Source organism: Anarhichas minor, unplaced genomic scaffold (genome assembly GCF_050575085.1).
Source record: "Anarhichas minor isolate MPS153535 unplaced genomic scaffold, ASM5057508v1 ptg000028l, whole genome shotgun sequence".
Classification (NCBI taxonomy): Eukaryota; Metazoa; Chordata; class Actinopteri; order Perciformes; family Anarhichadidae; genus Anarhichas; species Anarhichas minor.
In genome coordinates, this window is record NW_027466474.1 from 6841637 (window position 1) to 6857575 (window position 15939).

The following is a 15939-nucleotide window of genomic DNA, read 5'->3' on the forward strand; positions in this document are numbered from 1 at the left end:
ACAAACAGTGTAACCATGGGAACTAAACCCCTTTGCTCACAAGAAAAATAGATTGTTCTTTAGTCTGTAGTCGTCCAATAAGCCTTGCAAGCCCAAGGGTGACAACCACTAAATAGAAAGTATATCACTGAGAATAAATGATGCATGACTTCATTTACTTTATGTCCATTAAGGGATCCCCTACGATGGGTTGAGATAAAACACTCATGCCACCTGGAAAGCTATAGCTGCATCTGTAAACTTCATCTGCAAGCTGCATCATCCTAATACAGTTATTCTCTATAATAACAATGTTTTAACTTATTTTTGCAAAAACAGATATCAAAAAAAAAAATTCAAAATAAATATACGTGACGTTTATATATATATAAATGTCACTAAGGTAAAGTCAAGCTTTCACAGCTATGCTAAGTCCAATCCATTTCAAGCTATTCGTTACCATCACAGACACGTAAATAACTTCAACAACAATTGTTTTTGTGAGAGAAATGCACACCCTCTCAACCTGTGTATAATAAAGTGAAAAAGCTTTTTCCACACAAACACAGATAGCTTCGAGAGCGCGGCACTCATCCGCTGGAGGAGGTTATGTATTGTAAGCTCTTGTCAGGAGGATATGCACCGGGAAAAGCCAGTCAAGCTGTCTTAAAAGACAAGAGGCTGAGTCGGGGGGGCTGAGGAGGCCCCGGACTCCAGCTATACAGTCCAACAAGTGCATTATGTTTCCACTCAGCGGGGGGGCCGAGGCGGCTGCCGGGCTCCATGCGAGGCAAGGTGGCAGCTTAACAAAGCAAACCCCTTCAGACATGAATGAACGTATCCACTGCTAATCCAGTCATTTAAGTCAGTGTGGCTCTCAGCAGGTTTCGGTGCATCACATGTATATTGAGCCTTTGAATCCTAATCATGACCTTGGTTATATCCTCCCTCCTCTTTCATCCCTTCCATCTTCTACCTCAACTCCCCCACTATGTTATCATCATTTTACACTTCATTTATACTTCTACTAATATGATGTAAAAAGAGGATAAATCTCGAGCTGAAAAGAGCATCTAATCTTATGGAAACAAAAAATGTGCCCTCTCATACTGTAAAGCATACGAATTAGGTTGAGGCAGCGCTTCTTCATCACACACACACACACACACAAAAAAAAAAATAGAAGAGTAAGCATGGGCATAAATTAATAAATAGGTATTGGTCCACAGGCTCCTACCACTCGGCTGGAATGGTAGTTAGGTGCTGACAGGGATGCAAGTTGGGGTTGGAGAGGCAGAATCATGGGGAAGGATCCTGCAGAGTGGAGTTAAAAATAGAGCATGAAGTGGAGGAAGAGGAGGGGGGAGGGAACGTACCTGTGGGCTTGGAGGCAGCCTAGTTAGCAATGAGCAGCACCACTGTGGACGACGCTGGGCTGGAGAGGGAGAGATGGTGAGACAGAGATGCAGAGAGGGAGGGATAGAAGGGGAAGGGTTGGGGGGGGGAGGATAATGAGAAAACAAGTCAGATTAGCATGAAACCACATGTTCGAGTTCAAAACAGACAATTATTTCACAGTAGGCTGCGGATGGCAGCAATGACAAGCAATAGTCTGTGACAGACTCACATGCTGAACTCATGTCTCCCAAACACACACACACTGGGTGTTCTATAGGTGCTCGAGGTGGAGATTTCATAAGTAATCCTTCTGGTAAAATAAACAATGTAAAGACAATGCGGTCATATGGAACACAATATGTCACGTCATGTTGCCTACTATCTAAGAACTAGTCATTCATAAATAAGGTAGCCCTCCTACTCCTCACAGCCAATCGCTTCCTTTTCGACACATTATTTTCATATTATAATTTCATATAGTGAAAGTAAATCAGACTCGTGTTAAGCCAAGACAACATAATCTTTCAAAATACCCTCCATTTCCAAAAAATGAAAAGGAAGTCCTGCACACACATTCAAAAAAACAAAAAAACAATGCATTTGCAACCTTGAAGGGATTTGATCACTACTTCCGGCTTATTACACTTCATAGAATGCCTCAGATTGTATATTACTAATAACAGGAATTCAAGTGAGATCTGGCCTCAGAGAGGCGGCAGTTAAATATTTACACCAGTAGGCAGCTAAACAAAGGCAACAGCATGCAGTCAACACAGAAGAAGTCCCACCATGAACAATCAGGGCTTTGTTTACTTGAGGTCCAGCCAGGTGCGGTGCTACTTTTTTTGTCAGCATGAAATATTCGGAGAATACAGGACTCATAACCCATCGTGTCGGTCCTAATAAGCAATTGTTCCCAACCTGTTCAGGAGGGAATCTAGTGAGCGGAGAGGAAGACTTTGCAAAACAGACTGTGTTGAGCAGCTGTGTAGAAAATGCCTCCAGATTCTGAATACTGGGGATTTTGTACTATTCGGTAAAACACTAAGACAGTGTTGTTGTGTTTGATATTTTTGATGTTCCTGCGTATCAACTATTTGGTTGCTTTGACATTTCTTGGACCATGTGGAATGTTTTACGTGAATACAGATGAAAACACAGAGGAAAAATGATATTTGTGCAATCACTTCGTTCACATTGGTCAATTAGGTATATTTGCTGCACTCGGAATAATGAATTATGTTTATAAAATCACTCCGTAAGCATTCATTCATTTTCAATACAGCTCATGATTTGGCATATTAACTAATTCACATGAGTTGTGCAAACAAAACCACGATTAGTTACGAACGACATCGCTGCTTGCTGCCAATCTCTCCTCCTGTCATCCACCGTCTCTTAATCATTGATGTGCATCGATGTGCCACGAGGAACCATTATGATTGCCCAATAAGAGACAATAAGAAGAGAACAGGCCTGTCAATGGATGACAAAGTGGTGCAACAAGTTTTCATCTCCTCTGAATGCCAAGTAAGTAAGTAGTCTCTTTATCAGACAAAAGAGACGAATACAAAGAGAGGCAAAACCTTTTAATTCTGAAAAATACATTTGAATTTACATTGTGTTTTCAAACCGTACACAGTTAATAACAGTTAACAGTTTTTTTTATTTCTATTTTGTTTCTACACTTCAGATAAACATCGTCCTAATAAACAGTTATCATTGGCGCTGCACTCATTCACTCGGTCAGGATGTATGTGTCAGTTAATGTCGAATATCTAAATGTAAATGTGAGATTAGTGTCTATGCCAGCTCACAACTATCTGCTACTGCTGCTACATAATGACCAGTGAGAATGGTTTATTTCAGTGATCATATCAATTAGCAGTTATAAACAGATAATGTGATCACCCAACAAATCTTACAGCCTTGTGCACGTGACATGAATTAGAATAGACTACAATATGTCTTTCTATTCTGCAAGCAGGTGCAGTATACAGGACTTGGTGACAGCATATAGTCTAGTTTTATGGCTTTGAGAATTATGACTTATTGATTAATATTACAAATCTTACCTCACTGGTAAATCTCGAAGCGGAAACCCATAAAAGGGTCCGATGTCAAAACAAAGCCCCGAAATTAAGGGACATTGAGAGTTCAAGTTTAAAGCCAAAATCAAAACACTTGACACTAACAGATTCTGGAAATCAAACCCTGACTTTCAAGGCAACTTATTTTGCTTAGTGATGTATTTTCCATGTTCCCCAGACGACCGCTGACAATGTGATGTTGTGTTGTATCAGACTTTGATAGTGGAATCATTTTCAACAAAAACTCAGCAGTAAGTTTTCAGGGCCTTTGAAGAGCAGCCAATTTGTACCTACTCTGATGTGAGAAAACAAAGCTCAGTCATTCTCTAGTAGCTGTAGAAATACATGTAGAAACTTACTAAAACAGACGAAAGCAGGTTGGCAACAAGTAAGTTTAAAAAAACAACATATAAACATGCCTTCACCAGCATTGACCAATTTGATTAAAGATTGCCATCACTGCCCTGTCATATCTGGACTCAGGTTAAATGAGTGAATTCTGTGGCAGGATAACAAATATTTATGAGAAAAACTCTACTCTACTCTACAATCTATATGGTAATTTAAATCATTATCATAGAGTTACTCTTGGAATACATTGCTGATCGTTGACTTCCATCCATCCATTTTCTGCTGTATATCTGGGGCAGGGTGGCCATGGCAGCAGGCTAATCAAAGTAGTCCAGGCGTTACAGCTAACCCTGACATGGCACTTGCGATGGAGGGATATTTCTTGGCCAGATTACTGCGAATGTGCGTTAGCACGTTGGATGCGTTTCCATTCACATACCGTACAACGGTCCAGCAATGCGGATACACCGTCCCTGTCTTGTACGCAACTCTGTTCTCCGTTGCTGTTGCAGCTGACGGGGAACCAGCAAGAGGGTCATCCAGCTCCATATTCCATCTGGTTGAGAGGCTGGAATCAATTAGTCGAGCTGCTGCTTTTAGTTGCCATAGACTTTAGATAAACTTTACAGAGGACAGTGTTTTGCTCGAGGTTGCTGAGGAGAGCACATGCAACCATGTTGATTTCTTTACCTGTGTCTGAAGAGAACTCACCTGTTTACTATTAACTATGCAAGCACAGGCAAGCAGTGCCAGTTCTACTCCGTAATTACCCGAATTATAGTGAAAATCCATTATTTAATTATGAATTCAAAGTAATTTATAAGATCGATTTATCGCCCAGAGCTACCAGACATTTCTTTCCCCAACAACTCCTTCCAGCTCCTCAAGCCAGATGAGATGTATAATTCCTCCAGCATGTTCTGGGTCTACCTCGGGGTCTAGGAAAACCTCCAAAGGGCTCCCAGGAGACATCCTGATCAGAGGCCTAAACCACCTCAACTGACACTTGGCAGCTGCCGAGCTTGTGCTGGAGGTCACAGTCTGATAAAGCCAACAGAACCACATCATCTGCAAAGAGCACAGAGGCGATTCTGAGGTCCCCAAACCCAGACAATTGAGATCTTGTCGATGAAGACCACAAAGAGAAGCGGTGACAAGAGATAACCCAGGTAAAGCTCAACACTCACTGAAAATGTGCTTAATTCATGCTGAGAAAACAGACACAGCTCTCTCTCTGTCAGGATCCCTGTCAGACCCTACACCTCCCATGGCCACACAGCTGCAGCCACTCCAGCTGATCACCTCCTGCAGCCTGACACACCAGACTCAGGTCCCAATAACGATACCCCTGGCAATATATAAACTCTGGTCCTGCAGTCTGGGGTTGTCAGGTCGTACCGTCTTTCACCCGATTCAACCCCGTTGCATCTTCTCCCTCGAGCGCTTGCCTCCGGTGTCCGTCGGTCCGGGAATCCCCCGTGCCCTCTGTGTTTACGGACTACTCACCGCCGCTCTGCCCTCCGTTGTGTTAGCGGACTACACACGCCGTCAAGCTGCCAGCTCTCCAGTGTCGAGCCACGGGACATCTCACCGTCAAGCTACCAGCCCTCCGGTGTCGAGCCACGGGACATCACACCGTCGAGCTACCAGCCCTCCGGTGTCGAGCCACGGGACTCACACCGTCGATCTGCTCTCTGGTGTCGGACCACGGGCTCCACACCTTCACACACCTTTCTGTCCTCTCTACTCTGGCTAAATAAAGTCTGTTTCACCATACTCTGTCTCCTGTGGTCTTGCGTTTGGGTCCTATCCGTGAAATCCCGTGACACTCTCCGGTTATATAAGGACCAAATGGCTCGTTTCGATACCTCAGATTCATGCAGCAACCTCAATAACACACCCCTCAAGCACCACACAGACCGGATGGATTGATCCAACCAACAATGTAAAAAGTGGATGTCTCCTTTAACCTTCACAATGTTTTCACGAAAGGAAACTCTTTCATCTGAGTGGAACATTTGGATCCTCTGAATAGAAACAGGTGTGGCAGTGAAGACCAGGGGTCAGCACATTCATACATGTGGCTACATGGGCTGGTGATGCCAAAGAGGTCCCTCTGATTTCAAAGGAAAATACTGCACACAACGTGGAAACAGGTTTATCATTAACCTGTGAACAGCATAACAACAAGGCTTTCTCACTTGGTGCTTTTCTGCCTACTTTAGTTTTAAGCTACTACAAAAAATTTGGTTTCCAGCCCACAATTCTCTTCCTGTGGGAGTCGGAAAAGTAAAGACAGTCAGGATCGACACCCAGGGAAAAATATCCAACCTGTGAATATAAATAACTCAGATGTTCTGTCCCTCCCTCACAGGTCCGAAACACACTCTGGTAAGAGACAGACAGTGATTTCACTTTGATGAGAGTACCCTGCTAGAAGCCAGACACCGCAGCTCGGCTAGTTGATATATTTGTCACTTTCACTGCTGAGTAAAACCTAACAGACAAAAGGGATGAATGTGATAATTGGGAGCATAGCATGAAACAAAAAGTGAAGGGATTCATGTGGTTAAAAGCTCAGATGTAATAATTGATCCAACAAAAAGGATGTGCCTTTTCTTCATCTTGTCTGGTGTCATTTACCCAAAGGTTGTACTTGAACTTCTCCAACTTCACTTGCAGTCTGGCAGAAGCACTGCTTCAAAAGTAAAACTTTGTATTGATATACTGATTTTTTTTCCACTTTAGCCAGTGATTTTTGTGAGAAGATGAAGCTAATCTTGTGTGAGCAACATGTGTTGAGCAGCAACGAGCCTTTGATGTAGATAAAAGGCCTTTCTGACCACAGTCTGGTCTGACAACCATATAAGACTTTAGCATAACATTTGTGTTTGTGAATGAGGTCTCTCTGACCCTGATACTAAGCGTGCATGTCAACATTTGATCAAGTCAAGTCAGGTTTATTCATAGATTCCATCGTTAAAGTATGTCTTTAAGGATTAAGCACAGACAAGCCGTACCCCATTTACATAGACTAGTCAACAAACACTTTATAGCCCTGATTGAGTCATATATATTTATTTTATCTTAACTAATTCAAGAAAAGTCCTCACAACCACAGTTTCCTGCTGGTGGCCACCGGGATCCGCCCAGTTCAATCCTCTACTGCAAATTGCACAAATGCACCTTGACATTAGCCGTCCTTCACTTTTCCAAACCACATTCTTCTAGCTGCTGTAGGGGCTGACCCCTTTCTGGTCACAATCCACACTTAATACTTGACAAATACAATTAGACATTCCATCAACACCATTTCTGTCTTGGTCCAATAAAATAAAATGACTTGCTTTTTCTAATCCACCACAAATCAACTATTAACATGCCAAAAAAAGGAATACCAGGCACAGATAAATGTCAGTGGTAAAATGTACACGGGCTAATGAGTTCTGAACACCGCTCACACAGTTTGGCTGAAATAAAACACAAAGGACAAGAGTGACGACAAGTTCACTATATTCAATTATCCGGCCTGAACCGAGGCTGTCGCTGTGCTCAGTCAACTCGACCTAGATAAATGAACTGTCAAGGCTTTGACGGAACAGAACAGACCAAACGCCGTAAACACTATCAATATTCAAGATAAGCACTTAACGAATGGATATCAGATGACAATGCTGGTGTTACACAAATCACATGAAACCAATTTGCCACATCCTTGTTTTGGATGACACGATGTCAAAAAGCTAGAAAGCCTTTCGGTGGGAACTTTTTGGAAAACACAGAACTTCTTGGGGTGAATGTTTTATGAGAAAGGGCGTTGGTTGCCTCTTCCAGAATTAGCTACACACACACACACACACACACACACACACACACACACACACACACACACACACACACACACACACACACACACACACACACACACACACACACACACACACACACACTATCAGCTACACAGCAACACACAGGAGCCACTTTGTATCGCCAGGGAAACTCACACATCCTCGCCCCGTTTCCTGGTATGACCTCACTCACAGCAGAATACAAACATTGTACGTCAACCATCAGCATTTTTTTCCCAGCGTGAGAAGAGCAGGTCTTTTTTGTTGTTTTATCTGGAATGTAACACACGACAAGTATGCATTGTTTACAAAAGAAACGACCAACGTTACCATGGAATATTACGTTTTCATTCATTTTAAGAGTTTTGCTCATTTACTGCATTCCCTTACTGTTTTATACTATTACACTCTATTAGACTATCTACAAATAGCAGGTGGCATTGTCTGTTTTTTTCTGCTGGCATGAGTAGATTATTACTGACATTAGGTGGGTTCCAATTTAATCACATAACTAAATGTTTATTTTGGAGAGATTATGCTTAGATGCAAATACAACTAACACTGACACTAACACTGTTCTATTATACACAATAACATGAGCTATGTTGTGAAATCAGATTGTTGGGTTGTTCACACTGATGAATTGCTTTTACAGACTGAATTGCAAGCCTCCACAGTCTAATTTTCTTTGGAACCAAATAGAAGTTATTCTTATCTTGTCTGCCTATGCATGAAAAAAGGATCTGTCTGAGAGCTGTAGTAACACCCATGCTGATGGCCAGCATCTCATCCTGTGCACTTTCAAAGATGTGGCAGCGGGTGTGTGAGCGAGCTGCGGTCGCACACAGCACTTCAGTATGACATTTGCACTAAATTAAATTACAAGTTTAGCATTGTGAAATTAATGAGAGGGACTCTGTGATGTATTGAACTTGGACTGTGGTGTTCAGTGTGGCTCCTAACCAAGCTCCTCTGTAATGGGGCGCCAGCGACGGCCGGGTCTCAGTCCCTATGTAGACTGTTCAATAAGGCTGAACCTCTCACCTTAATGACTGTCGACTTCTTTCCTCAGTCGGATGCACTTTTAATTATCAGCTCCAAGGCTCTCCGTATAGCGTCTGTACTCGGAGGACTGGGCTCGCCTTTTAACTAAGAACCTCCAACTTTACAGAGTTGGCTCAAAGTCAGGCTCAAAATCTGTTAGCTTTGCTCAATTCAGCCACACAGCAGCAGTACTGCAGTAACGCTTTCATGGTAGTGTTGTCCTGAGCTTGGCTGCTACACTAATAACCTGCACAGCTGCTGAGCTGCTCTTCATTTCATGAGCAGCAGATGCCCCAACAAAGCCAACATATGACAAGTGAGGACAACCTTGATCACATTTTGTGGAGAAGTATTCCCATTTTAGGCTTCGGTATACACGTTCTTAATACTGATCCTGCTTATATTTCGGAAAATCCCATATTTGCTATTCTGTCTTAAAACAGTATGACCTTGAGGAGTGAGTTGGGTGAGCAGCTTCAATGCAAAATTTGTTCTAAAAATCATGAATCATTTAAGCATCAGCCTCTCACTGTACATACATCACCGATTCTCTTACTGAGACAATAATACATGTGACACATCTCAGCAGTATCTGATGCTTCCGTCATGTGCAGAGGACTTCCTTGGAACACACCAGGCTGAACAAACGGTTGTTTTTAACCTACCACATAATGTGTAACATATTCTGCCTATTTCTGTGGTTCACCCAAACAGACAGCAACAATGGCTTTCTACCAAGCAGCTGTCCCTCTCGCCCTGCTGAAACTCTCACGGGGGCTTCATTATCGCTGAGCACATTTTCTTTCATCAGCTTTTGAATTAGGCATCAGTGCTTCTCCAATGAGTCTAATTTCAACAGTCACAAAAAGTAAATACCTCCGTAACAATATCATAAATTCATATTCTTTCGGAATATCACATAAAGATCGATTGTCATGTTTCTTGTTGTTGTATATCTATATTGTATTGTGTTATTTTACATCGTTTGTGGTGGGTTCCACCTTGCCTGTGCGACATTAAAGTAGACGTAGTAAAAAGGCAATTCATGTGCCAATAGCTAGCGCACTGGCTGCTAACAGTTAGCCACGGCTGTACCTGTTGGTAGAGGTTGATTATTTTTAGTATATATTTTCGTCTCCTTGGCAAAATGTCCTTTTTATTGACATAATATTGGATATTGGAAAATAAATCTCAGAAAATGAATCTTCTCACTCTTACCAAACAAAACTTTGATAATTGGGTCAGTGTTATTTTGGGAATATAGAGACACTGAACAGCATGGTTAAACAGGCAGTGCAACAAGCAGATAATCTTGCTGGATCAGCCAATGTTTTATTTAGCAGGTAACCCAGCTGGATCGGCATCTTCGAGCCACTGGCTGATCTTCCTCTACCGCTGTGTTGGATAATCATTGAGACAGAGCTCAGCCAGTCAGATACCAGTCAGCGCTGAGCAACAGCCTTGTTGGTGTCTTTCAAATAGTATCTACCTCAAAAGAAAGGCCACCGGCTCATCTTCCAACTGCTTGATTGTCTTTACAATGTACTCAACTAAACGAGTGTATCCTCATCTAATGAAGTTTAAGTTGATGTGATGCAACAAGAAATGTTTATTCACCTAAGAATCAGGTTTCACAGAATCCTACACGTCACCATATCGACCGTAACATAACATTCAGGATTAACACTTTTACTTTACGATGCAATATTAACTGTAAGTGTAAAATGATTCATTGTTTATTTCCTCAGTAGGGGGCAAACAGCTCTAGTGAACTGTGTCACATCACAGATGAAAGCATAGCCTGAATACAACATGCTAACACTGGCTCGGCCCTATTCCATGATTAATAAGCTTCTTATTTGTAAAGAACATCTAATACTAATAGCCTTCTTTCCTTTTTGATGTGCAAACCAGACTTTGTGCAGCAAAATAAATGACCAGTTTCTCATCTTCTAAAAAAAACCTCCAATGTGTGAGAGTGCTACTGAGAAAATAGCACAGGACTTTAAAAAAAGACAAAAAAAAAGAAGGGAGAGAACACAAGGATCAGTGATCCATCATTAAACTGAGTCATATTGGGGCCAAAGATGACTTCTGGGATGGACAGATGTCTAATATTAGTGAGAGAGATGAAGAGTAAGTATAAGAGGATGGAAATGTGCTCAAAAGGAACAGTGGAGAGAAAGTGGAACTTAACAGACAGTAAAAGAAACCTATTTGAACTGCATGTATGAGCCAACATCAAACACACAACCAGGAGGAGAAGGTTGCAGAGTGGGAGTCATCTCGTTCCTTCTGCAGAGCTTCCTGCTCCCGTTTTGCTCTGTTCATGCTCTACTGTCTTCCTCTGCGCCATCTAAATATTTTATATGTACCCTGATGTTGTGTTAGGGATGTGTCCCACTCTTTGATCAGGCAGACTGTCATTGATTTGTTGCCGGAGTAGAGAAAGGCATTGACTGTGTCATCACATAGGAAGAGGCGATGAAGACGGGCTCACTGAACAAAGGCAAATCAATAAATAATGCATCACCAGCTTGTCTTCAGCTGTTTTATTAATCATTAAAAGGCCCAATACAGTGCAGTACCACCATGAAATACTGTTGCCACCAGTTAAACGAATGTTGCTCCAATTTGTGTGCACATGCTGGTGTAATCAGATGTTCCAGTCTCAAACCAACTTGAAAGTTGTGTTGCTGTAAAAAGTTGTTTTTTTGTATGTTTCTTGTTTAATGCGTATGTTTACTGTCAAGCAATAAATACATAATGCTTCAACCAACCAGTTCTCATTCTCAACGCGTCAAATGACGTAGCTTGGGCAGTGCCCCTTGGCGTGGCGACTTTACCCACCGGCGGCATTATGTGCAGAGCAAGTGACGTGGCATAAAGTGCGAGATAGTCCACACAATGAGGTGGATGGGTCAAACAACCACAGGACTTTAGTCCAGGAGACTGCTGTTCGCGTCCCGTGCAAAACTAATTGTAAAGTTGACATGAGTTGACATGAGTTCACGTGAGTCGTTAGTGTCGCTTAATCATGCGACGTGTTTGTCAATTTCTAGTCAAGTGTGTCGTTAGTCAGTCAAGTTATAATCAACCATGGTTTTGTTGCCTAAATTCTGAAAAGGTACTATGTATGTAAAGCATTGTAATATTGACCCGCCATCACTGACCAGCATTAAAGGGGTAGGGCGTCATAATTTGACGCTTAGTTCCGCTGACCATGCTGCGTTATTTGATGCATTGGTGGGAGAATGTGTTGCTTTTAGAGTTCAACATCCTATACCGTTCGTCTCGAAAGTGCTCTTGGAAATGCTCAAAATCAAACAGCAACTGCAGCAGTAATTACAGAAGGACAGTTTTCTGAGCCAGGGAAGATGAGCTTTATACTACAAAATCATATCAGCTCGTGTTGCATTACTGAGCCAAAATCCACTGTCGCTCTGGCTTTGATGTTCAAACTATGGTCCTGCACAGCCAGGAAAACGTGTCCTTAAAACGGGAACTAAAAAATCTGGGAGAAAGAGGAAATGTTGCTGCTGCCTAAATCCTATGGGTAATCGTTTGCATTTGATCATCACGCATGAATATGAATGCTGTTCTGGCTGTCCTTGAAAACTCCCGCCAATTTAAAGTCACTCGCTGGGGTAGGGGGGACTGATGCGAACATTTTATGCACTTCTTCGGGATCATGACAGCTATTCAAAAGACTTACTCCAACCTCCAGCCAAAACGGCTCGTGTGAAACACAGTCACAAGTGGCACACATTTAATTTACTCAGCGTGGTGCTGCAAAAACAGCACAAGGGGGACGAAAAAAAACGAGAGATGAAAAAGAGAGATGAAAAAGGGAGGGCGCTAGGGTGCAGAACAATGCCAAGTAGAAGATTGCAGGTGGCTGGCTTTGTCGAGGGGCGCTTGAGCATGTTTTCAGGCTCATTTCAGTGTAATTCTCTCCCTTTATCCATGGGCACGCAGCCTGTGAAGCGTCACAATGAAGCATGGAGCATTGTGCTGGATGGAAAGAGGAAGGCCAAGCAGAGCCGACAAGTAGGCAGAAAGAAAACGTGACGTGGTTCTGGAAAGGCTACTGTTTATCACTGGAACAAGAAAAGAGAGAAAACAGCGTGTTCACTGAAGCAGCCTGCATGCAGACAGTGATGCACGTCACAATGCTTTGGATATTTTGATCTAAAAAGAGAACGCAACCTGAACTTCTGCACTAGATTGAAAAGTAATATTCTCTTAAATTAGCTGTAAGGATTTATGGTTTTGGGGTTTATTACATCAATTCAAAACTATTTCTGCCATGGCACTGAGTTCTGAGGTTCTGGAGTGCCAAATACCAAAGAGTGTCTCAAAATTAAATGTAAAAAAAAGGGGAAAATGCAGTAAAAGGACAGAGAAATAGAAAAGTGGTAGAGTAATTTGGCCTTCAAAATGGGCTTAAATTGTGGGGACAAGCTATTTTTAACTAGTGTCCTATTTCTTTAAATGCGTTACCAGAAAGGTAGTTGAAATTGGCCCAGTAGAGTTTGGATCCCAGCAGGGTAGTGTTAAGTTAGATAAAAAGTTTAAAGATTAAATCCTCCCTTAATTAAAACGGATTTCATATTTTCACTGCAATTCCTGGTTCAGTCTAGATTTCAGAACATGAACATGTCTCTCAAGAGGTCTCTCAAGAAGTAGAGATTAAGTTTTTTATGTGAAGTCCCCAAGAGGTAAAGCCCAGAGTAGTTCTATTCACAATAGATGGAGAAAGATTTTTTTCAGAGCAATGTGGAGGAGCAAAAGATGATTCTCCCGACATTTAAACTGGATTTATGCTTCTATGTCGAGGTCTATAAAGGTCTATAAAGGAGTTAACCCAATGATTGCCATCAGGCCTGATAGTTAATCAGCAAGTTTTTGAGGATTGCTTAATTGTAACTTCTCAAGTAAAAATGACCCCAAAAAAAATCATTGGTTACACTTTTCAAATGTGAATATTCACCGTTTTTCTTCCGCCTAGTTCAAACGTACAACGGGTGTTTTTGTAAACAGAATTTTTCCTTTTTTCTCAAAAAAAACGAATTGAAAAAACCCACAACTGAAGCACAGTCAAAGCCGTTAGTCAGGTGCCGCACACACACAAGCATGCGGGGTCTGTGTTGTGGGAGTGTTGCATTGTATAATGTAACGGTGATTTCCGCAGCTCTGTCTGAAGCCTCTGTTCCTCAATACAGTGGAAGAGTAACTGTACATTTATGTGTAAATATTTGGCCACGTCTGCGGTTTATGGATGTACTTATGCCGCTGTTGCACAACATGTCATCCCATTAGTGCCGCCTCACAAAGGAGATAACAGCGCACACTGACAGTACAAGCCCCGAATTCTATTCAACCCGTCTACAGAACAACACTGAAAGCAGAGTTTCTGAAAATCTTCAATCAAAAGCTCTGTTTTCAGTGACCTAAAAAGCAGTTTGTGTGGACAAAAGCCCGAAATCGAAGAACAAGTTCACAAAAATACCCGTGTACGTGTGGACAAGGTAAACAAAAAATTCATTTGAAGACATCACCTTGGGCTTTAGGAAACAGCATTTTTTTTTTTTTTTACTAATTTAGGACATTCTTGGACAAATCAGATAATCAATTAATTGAGGAAATAATTGTCTGATTAATCGTTCAGTGTGTTACAGTGTAGCTACAAGTCAAGGCAATTCTATTCTATTTGCATCTGTTCATCTCTGGCACATGAAACTGTATGAAGTGTCTAACAAACTGTGAGGGGGGGGGGATCTGGGAACGGGCATGACAGTACATATGTTACATTTAGTAAAAAAACATACTCAGAATGCTCCTGTGTTGAGAGGTTAGCGTTCTTAGGATTGCTTCAACACTTGAAGACGTTGTGGTTTCAACAGAGGCATCAAAGTGGCCTGGGAGCACGTGGGAGTATCTACTGAGCAAAATGAATCTCCCCTTTGGGAAATGCGGCAGTTGCTATAATGACCGGCAACGACTTAACACGTATGCTGTCTGTTCATAACGTGGGATTCAACACGATTATATGACTGAAACCAGAAACACGAGACTCACAGGTCACACCAGTACCTGGTTCCCATGAGTCAAACCAGGGACAAAAAAGCCCCAAGCGAATCCGTCACAATGCAACCCATAACCCACCCAGTCGCATTTTTTTGATGTATAAGCTTCTGAAGAGCCGAGCATGAAACGGGCTCTTTGTGCAGAACAAAGTTTTACAGAGAGCAGTGGCATATTATCTGGTGGGTATTCCCCTTGAGTCGGGGGATGCTACATACGCACACGACAGACGCACACACACACACACACACACACACACACACACACACACACACACACACACACACACACACACACACACACACACACACACACACACACACACACACACACACACACACACACACACACACACACACACACACACACACACACACAGATGGACAAAAAAGACGCCGGCACACAGGGCCCATTCAACTGGATGTATGCATGGGTTTCTCTACACTTCAAGTTTAATGTCCTCTCACACACATGCACACACACTTTTGTTTCTCTCCCCTCCATGCTCCTGTGACAGAATATACCCTTTGTTCACGATCTTTGAGGGAGAGTTGGGGGCTCTGGGACCGGACATGGATAAATGGACTGTCCTTCATTGCAGCATGAGGGGAGCAGTCAAACACCCCAAGCAGGAGATCATACATCCATTATCAAAGGGCCTTTTGACAAAAGGCTTCAGCTACAACTACCGCACATTTAAAGTGATAGTTACTCGCACGCACGTCCAAGCCCACATGTATTTGCACAAGCGTGTGGTGAATGCCTGCACAGGAAATGCACAGTCCGGTACTATACACACACACACACACGTTGATGTATCAGATCCAACAAGAAAAGTCTCTTCTGTCCATCTAATTCACAGCAAACCAAATGGACAGTGCTTAAGACCTACGCTATGGCGAGATATTGAAAAGGGGTCTTTCAGAAAAGCAAATTAATATTTGATTCAAACGCTGTCGCTTTTTAGAAAGTGCTATCTTGTATGCCTAGCAATGAATATATCACTAGAACCGTCTACCCACTTTGAGTTAACTGCTAAAAGACTGAATTGTGTATAGGCTACAAAATGGATAAAAGACTATAAGAACACGCTCTCATTTTTTTTCCCCCACAGTGGCTCAGAGTGGGCTGTTAGTCTCAAC

General features: G+C 42.2%; 1 protein-coding gene across 1 annotated transcript in view; it reads right to left on the reverse strand.

The window, feature by feature from the left end:
- Nucleotides 1-2466, reverse strand: part of mid2 (midline 2) — a 103505-nt gene extending 101039 nt beyond the window's left edge. Inside the window, exon 1 of the mRNA XM_076103633.1 lies at nt 1356-2466. The gene's annotated coding sequence lies outside the window, so the exon portion shown is untranslated. The remainder of the gene's footprint in view (nt 1-1355) is intronic.
- Nucleotides 2467-15939: the final 13473 nt, after the last annotated feature.